Source organism: Orcinus orca, chromosome 2, assembly GCF_937001465.1.
Source record: "Orcinus orca chromosome 2, mOrcOrc1.1, whole genome shotgun sequence".
NCBI classification, from domain to species: domain Eukaryota; kingdom Metazoa; phylum Chordata; class Mammalia; order Artiodactyla; family Delphinidae; genus Orcinus; species Orcinus orca.
The window spans coordinates 84,117,991-84,130,564 of record NC_064560.1 but is presented as its reverse complement, the minus strand read 5'-3'; the positions used below and the strand labels follow the sequence as shown (position 1 = coordinate 84,130,564).

General features: G+C 53.7%; 1 protein-coding gene across 6 annotated transcripts in view; it reads left to right on the top strand.

The window, feature by feature from the left end:
* LINGO1 (leucine rich repeat and Ig domain containing 1) overlaps positions 1-12,574 on the top strand; it is a 202,079-nt gene that overhangs the window by 110,368 nt on the left and 79,137 nt on the right. For 5 of the 6 annotated variants that reach the window (XM_033440125.2, XM_033440126.2, XM_033440127.2 and 2 more), the window contains one exon: positions 10,955-11,121. The gene's annotated coding sequence lies outside the window, so the exon portion shown is untranslated. Of the gene's footprint in view, positions 1-3,013; positions 3,187-10,954; positions 11,122-12,574 lie in introns of those variants that run through there. The other variant, XM_049705871.1, reaches the window with a different exon arrangement.

Sequence of the window (12,574 nt, the reverse complement as noted above, 5' to 3'; positions counted from 1 at the left end):
GGGCACGAAGTGCTCACACAAAGCCTAGCACAGGGTAGGCGCTCCAAATTCTTAAGCTATCATTATTATTATTGTTATTATTATTATTATTAGTAGTACTTAGTAGTATAGCAGTCCCATTTCACAGAAAAGCAAGGTGAGGCCCAGAGTAGTTGAAAAGCCACCACCTCTGTGAAGCCTTCCAGGTTCTGCCCCTTCTCCCAGAAGTGGCTCTTCCTTCCTCCTGACTTGTTTGTTTCTCTCCAATGTTCTCGGTTGGCTAGGGCCTGACACACGGTGGGGTAGGTTCTGAGGTGCATGGGGTGAGTTGGAGGAGCAGCTCACAAGGCTATGGGTGCTATGAGGAGGCCTGGGCCCAGGAGGCCCATCTGCCCAGGGACCCTCCACTCGGGTGAACCCCATTCCCCAGCCCTCACTCCCCTCCTCGGGCTCCCCTGCCAGCCTGCTAAATGATTAAGGAGTGCTAATACGTGTGCTGAGAGCAGGGCCTCTGCTGCCCCAGCAACCTGGGCCTCTGCTTCATCCTCATGTCTGCTCCCTGGGGGCATCTGCCGTGTCCCTCTGTGATGTCCTCCTTCCTCTCAGCCCCTTCCCCACTGGGTCCAGTGGGCAGAATTCTCACCTCCCTACATTTCTACTAGCCGGTTGGCAGTTGAACTCAGTCCAGTAAGAGTGAATTGAGCAAAAGTGTGTGTGAGACACTGGGGATGCTGTGAGGACTAGAGGAGACTCCACCACAAGGGACGGGAAGGGGGCAGTCATCCACGGGCACCTACCGTGTGTGCATCCGGGCACGGGGCAGTGCTTTCCTGACCAGACCACTGAGAGATGGGGTCTGTCTCAGTTTACTGATGAGGAGAGTAGGGCCCAGGGGAGTGAGGAGCCTGCTGGCGAATGCTCCGTGTGACGGGCTGGCCTTGAGGAACCAAAAGGGAAGAGCTGCCCCTGAGCTGACCCAGGTGGCTCCCATCAGCGTCAGGGAGAGTCTGGAGGCACTTGGGCTGCTCTGGCACTTGTGGCTGGGCCCTCGGGAGCCCACCCTCTGAGGAGGTTCTTAGTGCCCCAGGAGCACAGGGCAGCCTGAGGTTAGTGTATGGGGCACCTGCTAGGGCAGTCATGGGGCCTGCTTCTCCCTGCTGGGGTTCCCTGCCCTCTGCCCTTCCCCTAGCTCAGACATCTTAGGGGGCTCAGCCCAGCTCTGGGTCCTCCTGATGTGCCCACTCTGACCCCTCTCACCCTCTGGCCCTGCCTGTGTGCCCCTTCGTCTCCTTAGGTGGGGCTGTTGACCTTGTCATTCCTCACCTGTGCCTCTTGCGCCCTTTCCAGCCTCTTGCCCACGGAGGAGAACTCCATCGTGAACTTGCCTCCTTCCCCTCACACTTTCTCTCTGGCTTCCCACCCCTGCCTTAGAGGAAGAGGAATTTTCACTGCAGGCTGAGGCTCCTCCCTGCCCCCACCGTGATCCCCCCCTCACCCCCATCAGGCTTCCCCTTTCCACAGCTCCCGTCTGGCTCCCGCCCCTGCTCGTTCCCCAGCTCTGGAGGGTTACCTGGATCCCCCAGCCCGTGGTCATTCCCGATCACTCCTGCAGACTCTTGGGCTGTAGCAGAAGCCCTATAGCACCTGTCACTAATGGAGACAGACAGCAGCCCTGGACTTCTGCCCACCCCATGTGGCCATGGAACTTCCTGGGCAGCACTTGTGGGACTCAGTTTCCCCTCTGTTGAGTGAGCCAGAACAATGCCTGGAACAGAGTAGGCACTCGAGAAGTTCTTGTTGAATTAATGAACTAAGTAACTAATTCCTGAGGGCTGGGCAGATCAAAGTAACTGATGGATTTAAAAGGGCTTTGCAGAGTCGGACAGTGTTGTTTGGACACGAGCAGCCATGATACTCAGCGGGCGTTCCTGCTCCCCACCCAGCTAGAGCCATTTGACCTTTGCCTCTCCCCACACTGGTCAGCCCTGCTCCTCTTGACCCCTGAGACCCTTACTGGCCTGAGCACCTCCAGCGCCTCAGTACTGTGCCAGGAACCCAGCACTGAGTCCCAGCTCTACGCTCCTCTAACCTGGCCCCAGCCCTGCCTTGTGCCCTGGCCAGCCTGCAGGTGGTCTGCCTGCCACCCTGGCCAGCCTGCAGGTGGTCTGCCTGCCACCCTGCTCTTGCAGACTCATGGCCTGGAATTTCTGGCTTCCGGGCCCGGCTTCCCTGGTGCTGAATGTGTTACCGTGAGTGATGCCCTTCAGTGGACCCAGTCCATGCCTGATCCTGGTTTCCTCCAGCCCTCGCCTACTAGCCTGCAAATCTGGGCAGTCCTGAGTGCCAGTCCTGCGTGTGAGAGGGCTTGGGGAGGATGGGAAGGAGGAAATGCTTCATCCCTAAGGCTGAAGGGCCCACATGTAAACCACCACCGGAGAATGGCAGAACCCAGAAGCTGGGGTTCTGGCTGTAGGAGATACCCGGGGTGGGGGGGCGGTCAGGGAGGGTTTCCTGGCAGAGGTGGTGGTGCCTATGGGGGCCAGTGAGGACGAGGAGGAGGGGATGAAGAGGAGGGTTTCACCCGTGGGCAGAACAGCGTGAGCAAAATTGTCCTGGGTGCCCACTTTGTGCTGGCTCTGTGCCAGCTTCCCACCCCCACCGCACAGCCTTCGGGTTCGTATCATCAGCTCCATCTAACAGGCAGGGGCACAGAGGTTCAAAGGGGGCAGGAACTCACCCAGGGTCACCCGCTATCACTGAGGCATTGTCAGGCCTCGACTCCACGTCTAGCATCTTTTCAGACTCCTTAGTGGAGGGAGAGTCTGGGGAGGAGGGGGCGGGATGCTGGCACCCGCCGCAAGCATCACACAGCTGGTGACTGTGACTTTCCGGGGAGGGGGTGTGGGATGGGGGGGTGGCTTTCCTAGTTGGTCCTGTTCTTCCCTCCCCCCACCCCCGTGGAAGAGCCCTCATGATGAGAGGTTCCCACCGTGCCCCCTTTCTGGAGAGGCCGGCAGTTTGCCTTTTCAGAGGATAATTCCCCATGATACAGAGATATTTAGCCTAATAGAAGCCGACAGATCATTCAGGGCAGTAATGCACTCCGGCTTCAAGCATTTAGTTTCCTCAGCCTGAACTCCCAGATTAAAGGCTCCTTGCCTGCGCCTGCCCCACAAGGATGCCTGTGACCTTGACTGCGGTGATGGGGTAGGTTTCTCCCACCCTCCTTCCCTCCCCCTCCTTTGCTGGCTTCCTCCTCTCTCCCTTTCTCTCTTTCTTAAAAAAACAAAGGTATTTTTCTTCTTAAATATTCAGTTGAGAGGCTGTTGCTTAAACCCTGCATGCTCTGGGGACAGGCCAATTGCGCTCAGCTGCCAGTGGGGCACGGGAACCCCTGGCGAGCCCGGAACACTCCCAAAGCCACGTGGGGCCAGCGGGTATGCTGTACCTGGTGGGCGGTCTGGGCAGCTGGACCCTCCAGCCTGGCCTGGGCAGACAGAGGCCCGGCAGATGGCCTTGCCCAGGGATAAAACTGGCCCCCTACTTTCTCTGCCCGCCTCCCTGGCCCAGGGATCTGACCTGACACCCTCGCTGACTGGGGGCTGCTAGGGCAGGTTTCTTCTGCTCCTTGGACCTGGGCATCCTGGGAAGGACCTAGGGGAGACTAGTAGCTAAACTGGAGGAGCAGATGGCTGCAGAGGTGGCACTGGAGGGCCTTTCATTGATCAAGACGGTGGTTTCTGCAATTGCCTCCTGGCCCCTGCAGGGTCCACTTGTCAATTCGTCTGTCCCTGCTGCTCTCTGTCTTGTCTTTGTCTTGCCTTCTGTCTTCCTCTCTCTGCCGCCCCTGTCCCTCTTTCATCTGCTCACCAGGCTGCCTATTTGAGCTTCCTTGCACTTCTGTGGAGGCGGCAGGGAGCATGAAAAGCACAGGGTATTTCGAATCAGCCAGTCCTGGGTTCAAATCCTGGCTCTAGAACTTACAGGCTGTTTCTGTTCGGTTTAATATTTTGAGTTTGGGCAAGTTCTTAATCTCTCTGAGCCTTCATTCCATCATCTGTAAAGTGAGATGCTGATACTTGGCTCACAGGAATATCCTGGGGTTCAGTGTGTGATGTGACATGGAGTGGTGCTAAGGGGTGGCAGCTTTCCTGCCTTGGTGGTCCCAGTCTCCCTACCTCCTGACGCTCCCACCTCTCCTGCCCAGATGCCCTCTCTCTGACCCTCCGGCTAGGAAAAGGGAAGGTGTTCAGGAGGGATACCTGGCAGGTGGGCTCTGGTTCCCCCTGGATACAAGCTGCCTGTATAGGGGTGAGGCAAAGAATAAGGCTGAGTGGGAGGGACCCTTCTCCTCGAGTTCATTTCCTGGGCAAAGCCTAGTGTCTGGTCCTGGGTCTGGTTTGAAGGATCCAACCTAAGGGACTGTGGCAGTACTACCAGGGGAATGAGACGAAAGGGTGGGAGAGCAGGGCCTCTGTAACCTGGGAGGAGAAGGCTTCTGGGCTGGGGCTCCCCTCCCAGGTTTCAGTGGGGCGGTGTGCAAAGAGAGCCTCTAACCTTCAGGGATGGGGAGTTGTGGCAGCTGGACAGGAGCCCAGGGTGGAGGGGAGATTCCTGTTCCCTCCTTCTGAGGCAGGGGTGGCAGGATGACCACTGGAGTGCAGGAGGGGAAGGCCCCTAGGTCTGGGGCTGACGTGCTGGTCGGACCTCGAGCTGGTCCCATTCCCTCTCTGGGCCTCAATTTCCACACTTGCTAAATGGGGTTAATCATCCTGCCCTATGTTCCTCATGGGGTGGGCAGAAGATCCAGTTAGAGAATAGATGGGAATGTGTGGTGATCTATAATGTAGTAATAATAATAACAACTATTATTGTGGCCATTATCTTGCCTTCGTTTCACTCTCTGTAAAACCCTTTTTGATCCACACAATCTAGCCCTGATTCATGTGTGAATAGAATTAAAGAACCTCATGGCTGAAGGCAACCTCCCATTTAGTGCAAATCCCTACCCAAAATATATGTTCTCTAGAACTCTGTTTGCATGCCCCCAGGGACAGGGAGCTCACTACTCCTCATGCTGAAGAGAGATCTCTCTTCCTGGAATCTTCTTTCACTGGGCCTAGCTCTGCTCTCTGGGCCCATAAATGCCAAGTGTCTTTATCAGGAACCTGAAGTCCTGACCAGGCCCCCCGAGGCTTTCCCAGGGAACACGGGTTCCAGGCCCACCTCCTCCTGTCAAGCCCCTGTGAACAGACCCCACTGTATCAAAAATCTTCTAGACAGTTACCTTGACGACTGACATGGCTATCTGGAGGTGGCTACACCGTCTCCAGAGCTGGAGTGACTGGCTCACCCAGCCCCCACGTCTCCTGGCCACCAGGCTCCACAGAGGCCACGACTCCCTGGCCACTCACGGAGCTACTCACAGAACTCAGCCAGAGCCTAGTAACTCTCTCTTGTCCACTTTGGCCCTTTCCTAGGGCAAGTGGAGGGCTTCGAACAGGGGATCCTGCCTCCCTAATTGACCCCTCCAAGGTTGGACCTACTTTCGAAGCTCCATCCTAGTGTCTGCCAAAAGAGGTCGTTCCAGGCAGGGCCAAGGACCAGCTCTGCTGATGCCAGTGAGATTCCACCCCAGGGACCAGTCTGACCCGCTATCCCGCATTCTTGGACGTGGTTATGTAGCTAACCACTGAGGAGCCCAGCCCATATTTTTCTGTCTCATCCATCAGGGATGTCACGGGGGCCTCGCTCGTGGCTGGTTGGAGCGCATGTCATCATTTTGAGCAGCCAAGAGAGGACATGCAGTTGTCCCGCAGGACTCTTTGGTAGTGAACTTCTCAAACTTATTATTGTCTTTCCTGGCGTCTGGGCAGCACTTCTAGACTCTCTATTGGAATAGATGTAAGCTTCGCAGTCTAAGCTTAGATTGGCTTTTTAAGCCCCCTTTTTATTAAAAAGGGGAGAGATGCTAATATTTATAAATGCCAGTTCTTGACGTGTATCATTTCAGCGAGTCTTCATCACAGCTCTCTGTGGGAGGATTGTGGTTACCACTTGGAAGATGAGGGATCTGAGCCTTGGGAAGTGAAGTAGCTTTTACCCAGGGTCCCACGGAGAGCAAGAGGTGGAGCTAGGACTCAGACCCAGGATTGTCTTAGCTTCAAACTCCTGCTGTTCCCAGATTCTGGGCCCTACCTCCCCAGTCCCCACACCCCTTGGTATAACTTTTCAGGTTCAACCAGCATGTTCTTTACAAGCATGTGCTGGGGGCCTGCTCTGGGCCAGCCCCTCTGCACCCTCCCTCGTCCCGCCCTGTCCTGTCTTTTTGGACAATCTTGTCTCCTGTCAGCCTGAGGGTGGGCCCCAATCTCTGCCCCTCCCTGTGTGCCACGCATAGGACCAGAGAACAGAGCAGGGGCTTGGGAAGAAAGATGCTCCCCGGGGTGTGTGTGAGACTCAGCGTGTGTGTGGGGTGGCAGTATTCCTGGTGGCTCATCTGCTGTTATTTTTTAATAGTTATTTAAATTTTTTTGTGGGGGGGTCTGGTAGTAAAAATAGTACGTGTCTGTGGTAGAAGATCTAGCAGTCATACTTGATTCCTTTTTCTTACCCTCACCTCCTCACATCCAACTCATCCACTAACTGCCGATGAGTTGTTTTTTGCTATAACATATATCCTGCATCTGTCTGGTCCCTCCCTCACCCTAGCCCGAGCCTCATCTTCCTGTCTTGGGTGACTGCGACAGTCAGCCCACTGGTCCCCTGCTCCTGTGCCTGTTCCCCTTCAATCCAGGCTCTACTCAGCAGCCCAAAGGAACTTTTCACAATGAATAAAACATCCCAGCACTTCCCAGGTGACTCTTCCTTGCACTAGGGATGAAGTCCGAAACTTTACCTTGGCCTTCAGGGTCCACCCTCCCTCTGTGGCCTCCTTTCCTGCTGTTGCCCCTACCTCTGCCCATCTCATTCTGCGTGCTGTTGCTCCTCAAAAACACCAGGCTCCTTCCCAGCTCTGCTCTTTTTTTTTTTTTTAATATTTTATTTATTGGCTGCATTGGGTCTTTGTTGCTGCGCACGGGCTTTTCTCTAGTTGCGGCGAGTGGGGGCTACTCTTCGTTGCGGTGTGCGGGCTTCTCATTGCGGTGGCTTCTCTTGTTGCGGAGCACGGGCTCTAGGCGCGCGTGCTTCAGCAGTTGTGGCGCACGGGCTTAGTTGCTCCACGGCATGTGGGATCTTCCCGGACCAGGGCTCAAACCCGTGTCCCCTGCATTGGCAGGTGGATTCTTAACCACTGCGCCACCAGGGAAGCCCCCCACACTGCTCTTTGCCTTGCTCCTGCTGTTCTAGGAGTGACTGAGTTCTTATCGTCCACGTATAAATTCAGATGTGACCTCTGCAGAAAGGCCTCCTCTGATTCTCCAGCTAGAGTGACCCCTTAGCCTCATCCCAGGTACTCTCTCTCACATTACCAGGCTCGATTTTCTTAATTGCACTTGTCACTCTTTGGAATTATCTTGTTCCTTTATTTGCTTATTTATTTGCTTATCATCTGTGCCCCCCATCCCCATGAGGGGTACTCCACTGTATCTCCAGCACCTATAGTATACTTACTATATAGTAAGTGCCCAATAAGTATTTGGTGACAGAATGAAAATAACAGAGAAAAATGTAAAGGAGAAATAGAAATACAATTGTGGATATGGTAGCAGTTAATAATGTAATAATTGGTGTGTGTGTGTGTGTGTATAAGCCGGGGATCACCTGCCCTTTTAATTATAGGCTTGAGGGTGCCTGGGCCTGAAGCATTGCACATATGGGAGACACACATGTGCACATGTGGGCTGTATGCATGCACGTGCATGTGCACACACTCGTTTCCCTGTTCAGTAGCAGTGTGACCTCTGACGAGGTCTTTTACCTTTGGGCCTCAGTTGCTTCACTTGTAGAATGGGGCTGCCTGGGGCTGGAGGCAGAGGACTGGATATCTTGGCCTCTTGAGGTCAGCCCCGGCCAGCGACAGCAGCACTGCAGGCAGCTGGCGCTCTGAGGCCTGTCTGCTGGCCTGCTGTGCTGTGCCAAGGGGTGCCAGGAGGTGTTTATTGAAGTCCACCTCCGTACAGAGCTGCTCCCCGCTGCCCTCTGAGGTGAGGATCTCACCCAGGCAGGAGGGAGTAGTCCGAGGTCAGGAAATTGGCAGGAGAGCCTGGAGACGTGAGCGTTGCTGCCAGGAGGTGGATTACGTTCACAGTCGAGGTCTCTTGGATGCATCAGTAGCTGCAGTTTGAATGTTTTCGTTTCTGTGTATGTGTTTTTCTAAAAAAATTTTTTGATACCATGTTTTACTTCTGGAATTTTTTTTCTTTCAATTGCTACAGAAAGAATTTCCATGCAATTAAAAAGGGAAAACACACACACATCTGTATTTCTACTGCTCCAAGTCAACAGCTGTTCCCTCCCTGCCCCCTTACCCTTTTCCTGTGAAGACAATACTGGAACCTTGCAGAACATGTGGGAAGTAGAAGTGGCCCTTGACCTCTGTGCCTCAGTTTCCTGATCCCAAAAATAAGAGTATAAATTGCTCCTCGTACAGCTGTTGTACAGACCACATGGGCCAACATTTGTAAAGCACTTAGAATGTGTTTTTGTTAAACAGGATGAGTTAATTAATAGAAAAGAAAGGGCACCATTAATGCCACCATCATGGCACAAAGAGGCAGCAGTGGAAGTCTGTCCTTAGAGTCAGAAATCAAGAGTTTGAGCCCCGACTCTGCCCTCACTCCCCATGTAACCTGACATATGTGTGTGGCTTCTTGAAGCCTCAGCTCCTGCATCTGTAGAATGGTTATGAAATCTGGAGGTCGTGATGCTGCGGTGCGGGCTGGGGGTAATAGATATAAGTGGACTCCGTGAGCCCAGAGACCTGCACACTGCTGCAACGCAGCCCCACCCTCATCCATTTTCTGTTTTCTTGCTCAATATTGTTAGGTAAACATTGCTCTGTGCTGCTACCAGTCTCTGTGTTTATCATTTTTTTTTTTGCGGTACGCGGGCCTCTCACTGTCGCAGCCTCTTCCATTGCGGAGCACAGGCTCCGGACGCGCAGGCTCAGCGGCCGTGGCTCACGGGCCCAGCCGCTCCGCGGCATGTGGGATCTTCCCAGACTGGGGCATGAACCCGTGTCCCCTGCATTGGCGGGCGGACTCTCAACCACTGCGCCACCAGGAAAGCCCTGTGTTTATCATTTTTAATGGCTGTGTAATATTCTATCCAACAGAGGTGTCATGATGCACTCTGTCATCTCCAGTGTGGGATGTTTAGGCAGCTTCCAGCATTTTGGTGTTATTAGTAACCCTGCAGTGAACAGCTCTGTGCCCAGAGCACTTCTTCTCTGATAGATGATTTCCCCAGCCAACCTCAGGGCTAGTCACTGAGGCTGCTTTGCTGGGGTGCTGGGGGATGGGACAGCAGCAGTGTCTGGGAGAGTTAGGTCCCTTCAAAAGCGGCCTGATACCCTGCCCCAGGAGCAGCAGCTTGGGTAGTGGGGCAGCAAGACACTCCGTGACAGTGCTGAGCAAGATGGGAGAACATAAGGCCACCATGGGAAGGGCAGTGGGTGCCGTGGAGAGCAGGGGCTCGGAGTCTGAGGACCTGAGTTCTGGGTTTTGCCTTTGCCGCTCTCTATGTGACCTTGAGCAAATCCCTTCTCCTCTCTGGACCTCAGTTTTCTCTGGGTAGTGTGGCCAGGGACTGCCAGGAGGTGGATTACGTTCACAGTCGAGGTCTCTTGGATGCATCAATAGCTTCAGTTTGAATGTTTTCGTTTTTGTGTATGTGTTTTTCTAAAAAAATTTAGAAAATTTTTTAGGGCAAGTGTTGGTCCAGGACTGTATTATTCAATGTGGTAGCCACTAGCCACATGTGGCTATTTTGATTTAAATACAAACGAATAAAAGAAAAGAAAAAAATCAGATTCTTAGTGTCACTATCCACATTCCAATATCCGCGTGTGGCTAGTGGCTACCGTATCGGGCAGCACAGGTATTGAACACATTCATCATTGCAGAAAGCGCTATTCGACTGTGCTGGTCTAGAGACATTTCTAGAGATCCAATCAGCCCAATGTTCTGTGATTCAAGATCTCTGTCATCATGCCTTTTTCTGGAGCCGGGAGGAAAGCCAGCATCCTTTAGATCAGAGGATTCATTAAGGGCCTAAAGAGGCTTAGTGACTTTCCAAAGCCCAGGACCTCTGGCAGTGTCCTGAGTCTGAAATATCCTCACCCTCTTTGTCTCCCCAAAGGTCCCAGCTCGGTCTCAGAGAGAAGCTGCAGAAGAGTGTGGGCCCCTCGAGGGGTGGCCCCCCAGCCAGGGACAGTGCCCAAGGGAGGCTGGTGTGAAGCCAGAGTAGTTGGTTTCCTGGTTCCTCAAACAGGAAGGCACTTGGAGGGCCTGCACTGCTCTCTGCCTATGCCTGGAACGCCACCGTTCATGCCCTTGGGTTAAGCATTGTCCTCTCTAGGACTCTTTTAGAAGTCCAGACCAGATATCAAAGGAGGCGGCTGCCTCACTCAGTTTTGTCCTATTCTGGCTGCCCTAGACCTAGTTCTGGGCACGCACTGGGAGAGGAACTGTGAGAAATGAGTCCACAGTACTGAGGGTGAAGCTCCCCCGCCCTCTCCCCACACCAGGCACATACACTCTGGCACATGGATTCCAGCCATGCCTGCCCCAGAGCCCTCCCTTCTCTTCAGAGGGAAGGCCTTCTACAGATGCTCTCCTACAGCCTTAAGGTACTCCAGGGGAAGGGGGCAGTAAATAGGGGAAATGAGATACAAGATGTGAGGAGGTGAAGGTAAACTTGGCTGACTTTGGTCTCACCTTTGTCAAGGTGTGGCCACCATCTGCCTTACGCCCTGTGCCCCTCTGTCCCCCATGTGAACTGTACTGCTCACTCTTGCTTCTCCTTTTTCTAGGGACCCCACAGCCATGTCCTGGCTGCCTTGAGTCTGCCTCCTGCCGGCGTTCCAGGGCTCTGGCCCTGTCCAGCCCCTGCACCCGCCCCCACGCCTGTTCCTCACCTCAGCCTGCGCCGCAGGGACTCCTCAAGCTTCAGGACTCAGCAGGCGCAATAGCGGTCACGGTAGGTGGCACACCCACCCTGCCTACTCCCTAGCTCCTGGGGATGTCTGAGCCGTCTTGCTCTCTGGAACAGGAAGGATACATTTCTGAACACTGTCTCTGTCAGGATCCCTTTGGTTGCAAGTAGCAAAAATCTTATTTCAATAAAATGAAATGATCAGCTCATGTGACTGAAGTGTCCAGCGGTAGGTTGGGCTTCAGGCAGGGCTTGATCCAGTGGTTTCAACAATGTGAACAGGATCTGTTTTCTGTCTGTATGTCTCTGCTTCTCTTTTTTGGTGATGGCTCCACTCCTAGTGGCTTTTCACATGCTAGCAGTTTCTGGGGCAACATGCTACCAGGTTGAAATCTGGGGTCTGGGCTAGAGACAAAATCTGCTTTCCTGATAGGACAAATAAAAGTCCTGGAGTTGATCTCTTGGGCCCTATTGGCAGGATTAAGATCGTCCTGCTCCTTTAATTGGGTCCGCAGGGCTTGGAAACATGGATGGGCTGGGGATAAGGGTCTGTCCTTCCCCAACCATGTGACCAGGAATGAGGGGGAGAGTGTTTCCCAAAGGAAGCTCAGGGTCCTGCTGGCAGGAAGAGATGCCTCCAACTGGGGGAGGCAAATAACAAATGATTATTATAGATGAGTCTGCCCTATGCTTTTTTTTTTTTTTTTTTTTTGCAGTACGCAGGCCTCTCACTGTTGTGGCCTCTCTCGTTGCGGGGCACAGGCTCCGGACGTGCAGGCCCGGCGGACATGGCCCATGGGCCCAGCCACTCCGCGGCATGTGGGATCCTCCCAGACCGGGGCACGAACCCGTGTCCCCTGAATCAGCAGGCGGACTCTCAACCACTGCGCCACCAGGGAAGCCCCTGCCCTATCCTTTTTTTTAAGGCCCAGTTTAGGTCTCTCCTTCTCTAGGAAACCTTTGCTGACTGCTCCAGCCAATGGTTATTTCCTTTAGTTCATCCGCCAGCTCCACCCTTTTTACAGATGGAAAGCCTGAGGCTCAGTGTGCATTTCCTTATGAATACTCTATTGGTTACTGCATTAGTGCCAAGATGTGTTGCTCTCTTTGCCTTGGCTGCTAGGAAGCTCATAGCTGGTTCGTGGCCCATTTCTGATAAGTGCTCAGGATGCTGTGGCATGCAGTTGCTCAGTAGTCTTGCCATTGGCTTCATATTCTTCTCTCTCATATTTTTCCCTTGTTCTGATCTCTTCTCTTATGTTTCAGTTTGTGCTGTTCTTAGCAGCCTCAAACTCTTTTAGAAGGAGGTGGGGTATAAATAACCAAGAGTGGCCATAAATGAAGCATTCAGTGCTGACTGCAGCCAAATGCTAGGCCTTTTCCTTTCTAGAAGCAGCTGGGGTGGGGGTCTCCCCAGGCCCAAGGCCAAGCCTGTCCTCAGGGCGGCACCAAAGCCTGACCGTGGTAGCCCCAGTACAACGCCCACCTTGCCCTCCTT